The 11,749-nt window shown below is 38.0% G+C and overlaps 1 long non-coding RNA gene across 1 annotated transcript; it reads left to right on the top strand.

Annotated features, from left to right (window-relative positions):
- The first annotated feature begins 1,212 nt into the window (after nucleotides 1-1,212).
- On the top strand, nucleotides 1,213-2,466 carry LOC128293735 (uncharacterized). Its single transcript, XR_008283919.1, has 2 exons — nucleotides 1,213-1,303; nucleotides 2,135-2,466. It is a non-coding gene; the product is annotated as an uncharacterized LOC128293735 (long non-coding RNA).
- The last annotated feature ends 9,283 nt before the right edge of the window (nucleotides 2,467-11,749 follow it).

Raw genomic sequence — 11,749 nt, 5'->3', positions numbered from 1 at the left:
TCTGATTTTTGATTTGGAGATATGGTGCAATGATTTAAACTTTATTAAGAAATATACATTATAGTGCTTTGGAGCGGACACATATTGAAGTCCGACACTAGAGGGTGAAATGGAACCGAAGTTACGCTAGTGGGCGATATAGATGGCTCCTTCAGGTATAAATGGAGTTGGAAATAGATATAGATGTATTTGCATCCTCTTCCAAGTACAATATGCCTTCAATTTTCTATTATTGTACTATAAATTCTAGTACTTTGGTTGGATCTATAAGTCAAGAATGTCGGTTTCGACTTGATGTTCTATTTTTATGAGCTTGTTAACAAAATTTAGGTCGGGGTTGAAAGTGAAATTGGAATACTCTTTCCTAGGATATTTTCTCCGGCATGAATCGGTCAAGATGCTTTGTTGGCATCATTAAGTCAATGGGAGCTTGGATGGATCAAGAGTGAAGATAGGTGATTCGACTTGTCTAGAAGCTTCGAGAGTGACACTTCATCGAGAGACCTTCAACCTCAATTGTAGAAAATAGAGTTGCCCACGATTGTGAGTGCATCCGAAATGAATTTTGAATTGTCGACATCTTTGCTACGCTTGAGCAACGCTGGCTTACAAGATTGAACTCCAAGTCGGTAATTTTTTATGTTGGGATAAGTATGAGTGGTTCTTCAAGTAGCGATTACTTATCATCTTGAAAGCTATCACAGAGGGTCGCCTAAGGATATCATTATAATTTGCCATATTACTATTGACTTCTCTTGATCATGTAATTTTATGTAGCGTAATTTTATGTGTAGCTCTCCTTTTCTTTTACAAGCTTAGTTTTACTAACCAACTTTAATGGGTTATATGCGAAAAGGTGGCTCATTATTTAACAGAATCCTTCCAAAGGCATCGAGTTTCTTATAGATACATGCAGATGAGAGCTTTATTGCACGATAGACCAGGCTTTTCTTTAGCCAAGTTAAATAGTTCCATGACTATTTCATTCTTGAGATATTCAATGGAAGCGAAAGTGTTTCGATCTATCTTGTATACAACAAAATCATACTGCTCAACTGTTGTCGACGTGTTGCAACTGCTTGCGCCGATATCTGAGGTGGCACTTGATGGTGTGATCCTCTTTCTCTGATTGCACCATTTTTCCCATTTTCTTACCAACTTGATAAGCTTCTTAGCGACCATCTTGCTTTGCTCTAAGGTTAATAGGAAAGAACTCCGAGATGAAAGGAAAAAAGGGAAGATTTAGGCTTGAAACTCTTACGGATATAAAGCAATGGAAATTTGATGAATATATAACTAGAAGGTGAGAGACAGTCCCTTTAATGAATAGTACAATACCGGTATTCATTGGAAATAAAGACGTGGTAGGTAGATATCTATAGTCCGCAAGGTGACCATGTTTGCTTTTATTGGATGATTAACCCCAAAAAGTTGATCATATATAGAAGTTCATATATACATCTTTATGTAATTTCCAAGTGGTTTAACAACAATAAGGTCCATAATGAAAGTGGTCGATGATCCACATGTTCGGATTGATGAGTTTTATAATTTCAAACAAATTTTGCCCTAAAAGATTGTTTATCTCTAGGTCATTATGCTTTTAAATTGTCTTTTGTCTAAATTTACTTAGCATTTATCATCATTAATTGCTTTAAGAGATTATGGGGTCAAATATATGCTTAAATCTATTTGAGCCGCCTTTACCGATAACTATTATAACTAGATAGACATAAAAATATATGGTAAAAAGAACTCTTCAATTCCTCTCAATTTGAATTGAGCAAATTGGTCCTTCTAAGAAAATCAAAGCAATTTATTTCCCATCAATTTCGAAGGTTAGAAATTAAGAACAATTAATCATAGAGTTAATGTTTTCATGGATTATACATGATTTTGATTGGTTTAATAACAAATTTAGCCCTTATTGTTTATACATTTTATCAATTGAGTCATAATTTAATAAATTTATCTTGCAACATTTGTGTAAATTTTGAGGTTGAATTTATTGAATTTTCCTGATATTGGCTATGAACTGAGCTTGCATGCTTTCTCACAACCATCTTCTTCTAAGCCAGGTAAATCCCTTGAAGATTTAGTTGAGCCTTTCGCTAATACAGCTCAATGTTTGCAGGCAAACATGGAGAACCACTTTCAGAACATAGGAAATCAAATCAATCAACGTACGGCAATCAACATACGGTTTTAACGTAGCAGATTAGAAACTCAAGAATTTACCAAGAGGTGGTCGCTCTCAAGGAATTAACACTGATTTTCTGAATAATAACACAATATGCATACTTATGTAGCTTTTTGATGGTATAATGACATGATAGAATATGATTACAATGTTGTAACTTTTTAATGTTGTAAAATTTTATAACATATTAATTATGACATATAAACTAATGAAATCATGTAACTTTTTGTTAATATATGAATATTATGTTTGGATGTGAAATATAATTCTCAAGTTATTTATTACTTCTAATATTTTGTTTATAATTAAATTATTTGTTTCAATAATGATATTTTAGCACATTAAATATGTATTGCAGTTTAAAAATAATAAAATAGATTATATATTATTTTATAGTATTATATATTATGATTTTTAATTCATATAATAATTATATTAAGAATGTTATGAAATATATAGTATTTTATTATATTATATTTAATAATAATTATGTTAAAATATGATTAAAATATTTTTTAATAAAATATATTTAACAATAATTTTATTAAAATTTAATAACAATAACAATAATCATTTACCTTAATAAAAATTACGCTAAGGGTATTACGGTCATTTTAGTTTTTTCCTTATGCTATTACAACATCATTCCATTCAACCAAACACAAGAATACTATTACAGTTCTATTCCATTCCATTCAACCAAACAGTTGAATTACTTATTACAGCTTTATTCTATTACAGCTCTATTCCATTACAGCTCTATTCAATTACAACCCTATTCCATTACAGCCAACCAAACGTACTGTTAATGTTCAAAGTGTTGAATTTGATCAACAAAGGGAGAACATTTTTCACACCTGATGCCACATCCAAGGCAAGGTATTTAGTTTAATTATTGACGGTGGAAGTTGTACTAATGTAGCTAGCAACATGCTGGTGGAAAAGCTCCATTTGGCCACAACCAAGCACCTAACTCCATACAAGTTGCAATGGTTAAATGGTGAAGGAGAGCTTCAAGTCACAATCAAGTTGTGGTAGCGTTTTCCACCGGTAAGTATCAAGATGAAGTAGTGTGCGATGTAGTTTCCATGCACGCGAGACATCTACTTTTTGGGCGTCTATGGTTGTTTGATAGAAGTGTGATTCATAATGGTTACACAAATCAGTACACGTTCAAGCATCGAGGCAAAAATGTTACTTTAGCCCCGTTGACCCCAAAACAAGTGTATCAAGATCAATTGAAATTGAAAGAAAAAGTACAAGAAAAAAAGAGTGAAAAAGAAAAAGACAAAAAAATTTAAAAAAAGAAAGGAAAAAGTGTGAGAGAGGAGGTAAAAATATGAGAGAAAGAAGAGAGCCAAAAAGAAAATGAGAGTGAAAAAATGAGCGTATTGGCGAGGGAAAAAGACATTCGAAAGTCCCTATTGATGCACCAGCCCGTGTTTGTACTTATGTACAAGGAGTGTTTATTCGATATAAATGAACTTGATAACTCTTTACCTTTGTCTGTTGTTTCTTTGTTACAGGAATTTGAAGATATTTTCCTGGAAGAAGTTCCTAGTGGACTGCCTCCAATTCGAGGTATTGAACATCAAATTGATTTCATTTCTGGAGCTACCATTCCAAATCGACTAGCTTATCGAAGTAACCCCGAAGAAACTAAAGAGTTACAATGACAAGTTGCTGATTTAATGAAGAAAGGATACATATGGGAGAGTTTAAGTCTATGCGCGGTGCCCGTTTTGTTGGTGCCTAAAAAAGATGGTTCATGGAGAATGTGCGTAGATTGTTGAGCTATCAACAAAATTACCGTCAAATACCGTCATCCAATCTCTAGACTTGATGATATGTTAGATGAGCTTAGAGTGCAAAATTATTTCTAAGATCGATTTCAAAAGTGGCTGTCATCAAATTCGCATGCGGGAGGGGGATGAGTGGAAAACCGCGTTCAAAACCAAATACAATTTGCATGAGTGGCTAGTCATGCCATTTGGCCTCACCAATGCTTCGAGTACTTTCATGAGGTTGATGAACCACGTTTTGAGGTTTTTCATTGGTCGTTTTTGCGTAGTTTATTTTGACGATATTTTGGTTTATAGTAAATCTTTATCTGATTTGGAAGTTTTAAGAAAAGAAGTGTTATATTCAAACCTTAAGAAATGTAACTTTTGTACTAACAAAGTTATTTTTCTAGGTTTTGTTGTATGTAAAAGTGGTCTTGAAGTGAATCAAGAGAAGATCAAGGCAATACAAGAATGGCCACGTCCGACCAATATCAGCCAAGTTCGAAGCTTTCATGGCCTTGCAAGTTTCTATCGGAGATTTGTACCAAACTTTAGTACAGTTGCTGTGTAACACCATAAAAATTTAGGGTCTGTAATTTTGCGTGTTTTGGCATAAATTCGTGTTTGCTTTGTTGGTCAAGTAATTTGGGTATGTGTGGGGGTTATTAGGAAGCCTGGGTTTGAGTTTGGGCCTTGGAAAATTTTTAATTTTATCCTTAAGTGAAGTTGGCTGCTAGCAGTTGGGGTTTATGTTTAGGTCTGTGTATGTTCATGACACAAAAAGAGCTTGTGTCAATGAGGCCAGTGGCGTATCGAGCTATTGAGGGGGGCTTGGGTTCGAATCCCATGGCAAACAAGGGCATTTATTTTGCTATTAAGGGATGACAAGAGTTTTGTGGGAATTGAACTCTGGTGATGAAGAGTTTGAATTGGTCTTGGGGTTGGTTTTGGAAGATGTCTAGGAGGGATAAGGGGAGAGAATCATGGAAATTTTCAAGGAGTTTGAGATTGGGAAGAGTTGTAGCCAATTGGGGAGTTTGGGGTAGGTAAATTCGGCTAGAGGTCCCTTTGTGTGCATTTTTGACAATTGAAGAGGTTGGAGGCACTTTTCTTTGTGCAAATTCGGCTTTGGGCATTTTTGGTATTGAATTGGTATTTTGGTTCTTGGTTGGCCGAACTTTGTTTTTCGTCTCTCACAACCATAGTTGATTACATTAGTCTTTCTTTCTCTCTTCAACCACTTTTCTTCTACTCTTGATATTCCTCTGTGCTTGGTTGAATCTAACATCTTCCCTTCTACTTTTCTTTCATTCTTGACTGAATGTTGTTTCACTTCTCCCTCGTTATTTGACTTTCTCTGGGTTTCTTTGCTAGCCGAATCCCCTCTTCATCTTTTTGCCCCCTTCTTTTCTTCTGTTTCCTTTTGGCATACTCTTTTTTTTTTAGGTCAAATACCCTTTATCTTTGTGGCTAACCATTTTCAGATACTCTGCTATTCAGGGATTGGCCGAATACTCCTCTATTCTTCTAGTGTTGCATATAACAGTTTTTATAGGATTCTCGGACGATCGGTAAGGGTTGAGGTTATGCTTCTTTCCATTCTTTTTTTAGCCGAATGCTTTTCCTTTGGTTTTCAGGTATCAATTTATGATTCCTTCCTTATTTCTAGGGTTCTTCAAGGAGTAGTGGTGTACAAGTGGTTTTGAAGCAACCACAACCTTTTTCCCTCAAGTATTCAATTAAGGTAATATGCTATCTCATTGTCTGGGGTTAAGCCAAATTTGGCTTTTGTGTTAATGGGATAGTAGTTGTGACAGCCCAAAATTGACCCTAGTCGGAAGGTGGTCTCGGGACCACAAAAATGAGGCATAAAAATAATTAAAAATTTATTTTGATGCCTATAACATGTGTGTGCTCATGTATGACATTTTATGATGATTGATTTAGTGTTATAAGGGTGAATTCCACAAGAAAGGACTTAGTAATGAACTTTGAAAGTATGATAGGGAAATGTGTGATGACTAATTAAATCATGCATGCAAAATAATGGACTTGCATGTCAAATTCCCCCTTTTATAGGTGGTGGCGGCCATGACAAGGAGGATGGGCTAAACATGTCATGAAACATGTTTTGTTGGTGCATTAGGGTGAAATAATAAACAAAGGTGTATGGGTGATAAAAAATGAAAAAAATGTGTGTGAGTGTGGTAATTCCCCCCATTGCCGTGAGTTGTAGAGAAGGAAAGAAAAAATTTTGTTCATCCTTTCTTTGAGCCAAAACTAAGGAAGAAGGAGGATTTTTGCTTCATGCTTGGTTTGGAAGAGATCTTGAAGGAGATTTGGCTAAGTTTGCATCAAGATTAAGGTATGTATGAGGTTGTGTTAGGAGTTTCATGCATGTTTTGGTTGCTAACTTGATGTGCATGTTAGCCATGGCTCAAATCTTTGTTAAGCCATGGAAATGGTATTTGGCCAAAGTTGTTATGGTGATAAAGCCATTGCATGCTAAGTGTGAAGCTTGATGATGATGCATGCAATGATGGATTGTCTACTCTTGAGTAAGATTTTGAGCTTTCTTTTGTTTTATCATGATTGAAGTTGAAAAGGAGCATGATTGTCATATTCGGCCATGATGCATTCATGAGCATGGTTCATGCTTCTTGCATGTTAGTTAAAATTTGTATTTTGGATGGCTATGGACACCTTGAAATTCGCCATGCTCATATATGTATATATATGTTTGCACATGATGTTTTGGTTATGAAGGAAGTGATGAATAAGTTTGTTTAAAGAAGAAGATGTTGAAGAATAATTGTGAAATTGTAAGCACATTCGGCCTAGCACACATATGAGTGCTTGATGCTATATTGTAAGTTTTGAGCTACAATATGCAAAGCATTAACTAGTAAAATGCATGCTGTTTTTGTGTGGTATTAAGTGCATAATTGGCCTCAACATGGACAAGTATATTCGGCCTTGGGTAGCCTATTGAAGGCCTTAGCTTTTCCTTGATGCTCGAATAAATTGTATTGAATTGCTTGATGTAGTATAAAATATGCATGACCATTGTGTATTCAAGCTAAAGGGTGGCCATATGACCATTTAAATTCCTTGTCATATTCGCCATAAGCTAGCACAATGAGGTTTTGATAAATTGAATTTGTTTGAATTAGCTCAAGAGCTAAGAGGGCCACAATTGGACAAGGGGAAGGAAAAAGTAATCGAATAGCCGTAAAAGCCGTTCGACAACATCCGAGGTAAGTCCTCAAGAAGTGACCTTACTTGAATTATGTGGAATGAAATATGGATCTATTGATTATTGATTTATGTGTGTATGAGTATTGAATGATACCCGCTAAGTCCCAAGGCGATTATGTTAGTGATTATAATTGTGTTTGAGCCTTAGTAACGAAAATAAATATGTATGTCCAATGATTATTGATGTATGTGTGCATGAGAAATTGAATGATATCCGGCTAAGCCCGAAGACAATTATGCTGGAAATTATAATCGGGTTAAGACCGAAGGCAATTGTGCTAGTGGCTACATCCGGGCTAAGACCAAGGCATTCGTCTGAGTCATTCTATCCGGCTAAGACCAAGGCATTTGTGCAAATCGTGATATCCGGGTTAAGTCCGTGAGGCCTTGGTGCGGGTTACCATAACCGGGCTATGTCCCAAGGCGATTGATCGAGTAGCGACATCCGGTTAAACTCGAAGGTATGTGATTTGAAAATTATAAGCTTGCTGGAAAATTTCAGCTAATGCACTTGTGAAATTTCCCAATGACAAGGTAAGTGCGGTGTGTGCTTTGCGCGCTAGGAGTAAGGGCGTATGAATATCCGCTCCTATGATGGAGCGAGTTATCGGCCTTAATGAAGCCGTTATTTGTGTATGAACATAAGTGTTGGGATGGTGAAGTAAGTATGATTATGTGAATGTGCATTAATGAAATGATGCATTTAACTATGTGAATGTATTGCTGTAATTAGAGTTGATTATATTCCTTGAGACTTACTAAGCATAAAATGCTTACTCCATTGCTTTGGCTCTCGGTTTTCTAGATTTCGCTCGATAGCAATCGGATTCGGGATCGTTGAAGTCAAGTCATACACACTATCAAGCCCCCATTTTGGTATAAATTCTTGGTTGAACTTGAAATGGCATGTATAGGACTACCCTTGTTGGTTTAAATGTGTTATGATGTATATGTGTACGGCCATGCGAAAATGGCTCGTAATAGTAAAGTATCAACTTAAACTATTTGCGGTTTGTATATATATATATGGTGTCATGATGTGATTATGAATTGGAAATGGGAATGTTGGTCACATGATCAGCCATTGGCATGGTTAAAATGATCATATGTGGACCTATGTAAGGCAAGACTAGTTGGTTCATGGAGACTACAAAATAGGTAAGACCTACCTTAAAACAGATGCTGCCAGCTGCAGTAACGTGAATGTGAAAAATCACCAAAATTTGTAGGAATGGTATTAAATAGTGAATCAGCTATGTAAATGAACATTGATGAGTCTATTTTCATATGGAAGAAACGAAATGGTCATAGGAGTTACATGTTAAGAGATATTAAAGCTATTGTGAGACAGGGCCAGAACGGTTTCTGGGTTCCCTGTCGCAACTTTAAAATTTACTATAAATTATCCAGAAATAATTAGGAGACATACCTTATATGTACAGATTCCATTTTGAGTCTAGTTTCATTAGAAACAAACGGCACCAGCATTAAAGCCCTGTACAGAAAGATATTCAAGTTATACCGCGCGAAGGTCAGAGCAGTCGATCCCTGTAACATGGGTGACTTTAACTAATAAACTGTACCAATTGGCCCGACCAAAATTCTAGAAATAAATCCATGGATGGATATATGAGTATAAATTCAGGAAAATTTACGAAACCAGTTTCCGAGTTTTGAAACTCGAGATATGATTTTAAGGCGACAGTGACGCAGTTTTTCCAGCCTGACTGGAAATGTCCAATGGATGGGCAAAACAAGTGAACTTGGCTTGTTAACCTCTCGTGTCCGACACGGCGATGGTCTCGGGTTCGGGTGTTACAATTTTATTGGTATCGAGCCACGATTTAGTCGATTCTAGGACTACCGTGAGGTGTTTGGGGTCTAGCTATACATGCCATAAAATGATGAATCGATAGTGTGGTGATTTCGACAATTTGACTTTGAGTTTGTTTATAGCAATGGATCCCGATCCCAACCGAGCAATAGCTGATGATGTGGAGAGTGTGGCGCTGCTCCGCACAAGGGACAGCGCCGGCGGACTCTCAACCTATGGCCAGCAATCCGAATGATGAGGCTAGGCAAGCCTTTTATAGTGTGATGAGCGAATGGTTTAATCAATACATTCGAACTAACACGGCTGTCCCACAACTTCCATTCCCGACAAATGCAACCCCGCACCTACAATACCTCCGAATCGACCAAATAAGGTCAAGTAAGCCCCGATCGATAGGATTCAAAACATGGGGCCACTGAATTTAAAGCTACGGATGATGATGATGCCGAACGAGCTGAATTTTGGTTGGACAACACTATCCGGTGCTCGATGAGCTATCTTGTACACCGATGAGTGCTTAAAGTGTACCATCTCCTTGCTACGTGATTCCACCTACTATTGGTGGAGTACTCGACTTCGTGGTACCTAGAGAGCAAGTGACTTGGGAATTCTTTCAAACCAAGTTCAAAAAAAAAAAAAAGTATATCGATCGAGATTCATCGACCAAAAGCGAAGGAATTTCTTAATCTTAAGCAAGGTTCTATGTTGGTTACCGACTATGAGCGAAAATTTGTGAGGCTTAGCCGATACACGCGAGAATGCATTTCGTCCGGCTATTATGTAAACGCTCGAGGATGGGCTGAATGATGATATAAGGATGTTCGTTGGCATTCTCGAAATACGAGATCGTAGTACTTGTTGAGCGAGCTTGTAAAGTCGAAGAGCTTAGAAAGGAGAAACAAAAAGCTGATGTGGGAACCGGAGAATTCGAAAGAGGTCCTCGGAAAGTCTCTTCAACAGCAATCAAGAGATTTCGAGATGATGTGAACCGGTCTAGAGGCGCTTTGGGCTTTTCTAGACGAGGACGCGATCGACCCCTGTGACCACACGAGTCACTTGATCGCCAGTGGTGGAAATGATCGCCGAGAGAGGCGAGTGTCAACATTGTGGCAAATGGCATTCGAGGAGCTGTTGGTTTCGTGATCGCTCCTGCTATAAGTGTGGATCGGCCGACCACTTTAGGAAGGATTGCCCGAGGATGCTTGAGCAGAATGTGAGTCGAGTGGAAACTCGGGTGCTACCATTTGCTCGAGGTAGGCCACCTAGAAATATGGGCAATGTCGTTGGCGGTCGAGAGGATCTAGAGATGCTACCATCGATCTCGAGGCTCGTGCTCCTGCGAGGACTTATGCCATCTGCCACGCCGAGGATCTTGCCTCTCCGGATGTCATTACACGTGCTTTCACTCTTTTCAATACTAATGTGATTGCTTTGATTGACCACGGTTCTACTCAATCTTATATATGTGAAACCTTAGCATCCAAGAAGACTTTGCCTATTGAGTCTCTCGAGTTTGTAATTCGGTGTCAAACCCTTGGGTCATTACGTGCTTGTCAACAAAGTGTGCAAGAAAAGTCCCCTAGTGTTCCGAGGTTCTTGTTTCCGGCGGACTTGATGCTTTTGCCGTTCGATGAGTTCGACGTTATTCTTGGTTTGGATGGGTTGACCATGCACGATGCGGTCGTAAATTGCAAAAGCAAGACTATCGATTTGAGGTCTTGAATAACGAGATAATTCGGGTTAAGTCTACGGACTTAAAGGGTTGCCGACTCTAATATCGGCAATGTTGGCCCGAAAATATGTAAGAAAAGAGTGCGAAGCGTACCTTGCGTCGTGCTCGATGACAAGGAATCGAAAAAGAAACCCGAATCTGTGCGTGGTTTGTGAATACCGGATGTTTTCCTGAAGAATTGCCGGTTTACCACCGTTCGGAAATAGAATTTGGCATCGAATTGGTACCGGTACCACTCAATTTTGATAGCTCCGTATCGTATGGCACCAACGGAATTAAAGGAGTTGGAAGCTTCGATTACAAGAATTGGTGGATAGAGGTTTTGCTCGCCGAGTTTTTCGCCTTGGGGTGCGCCGGTGTTGTTCGTGAAAAGAAGGATGGAACCATGCGGCTGTGCATCGATTATCGTCAGCTTAATAAAGCGACAATAAAGAACAAATATCCGTTGCCACGTATCGATGACTTGTTCGGTCAACTAAAGGGAGCCTTAGTGTTCTCGAAAATAGATTTGAGATCGGGCTATTATCAATTGCGAATCCGAGATTGGACGTACCCAAGACGCCTTGAGCGAGATATGGTCACTATGAGTTCCTAGTGATGCCGTTTGGGCTCACTAATGCCCTACGGTATTTATGGATTTAATGAATTGGATCTTTAGAACATATTTGGATCGATTAAGTAGTCGTGTTCATTGATGACATCTTGCTCTATTCAAGAAATGAGACCGAACATCTTTGAACACCGCGGTTAGTCTTGCAAATTTTACGGGATAAGCAATTATATGCTAAGTTCACAAGTGTGAGTTACGGTTAAGAGAGGTTAGCTTCTTGGGTCATGTGGTATCTGATCGGGTATTCGAGTCGACCAATAAAATTTCAGCCATACTTAATTGGAAGCCTCAGAAATATTCTTGAGGTTCGAGCTTTTTGGGGCTTGCTTAG

Source organism: Gossypium arboreum, chromosome 6 (genome assembly GCF_025698485.1).
Source record: "Gossypium arboreum isolate Shixiya-1 chromosome 6, ASM2569848v2, whole genome shotgun sequence".
In the NCBI taxonomy this organism is placed as follows: domain Eukaryota; kingdom Viridiplantae; phylum Streptophyta; class Magnoliopsida; order Malvales; family Malvaceae; genus Gossypium; species Gossypium arboreum.
Note: the sequence above shows the minus strand (reverse complement) of the source record. Positions and strands in the feature narration are given on the sequence as shown.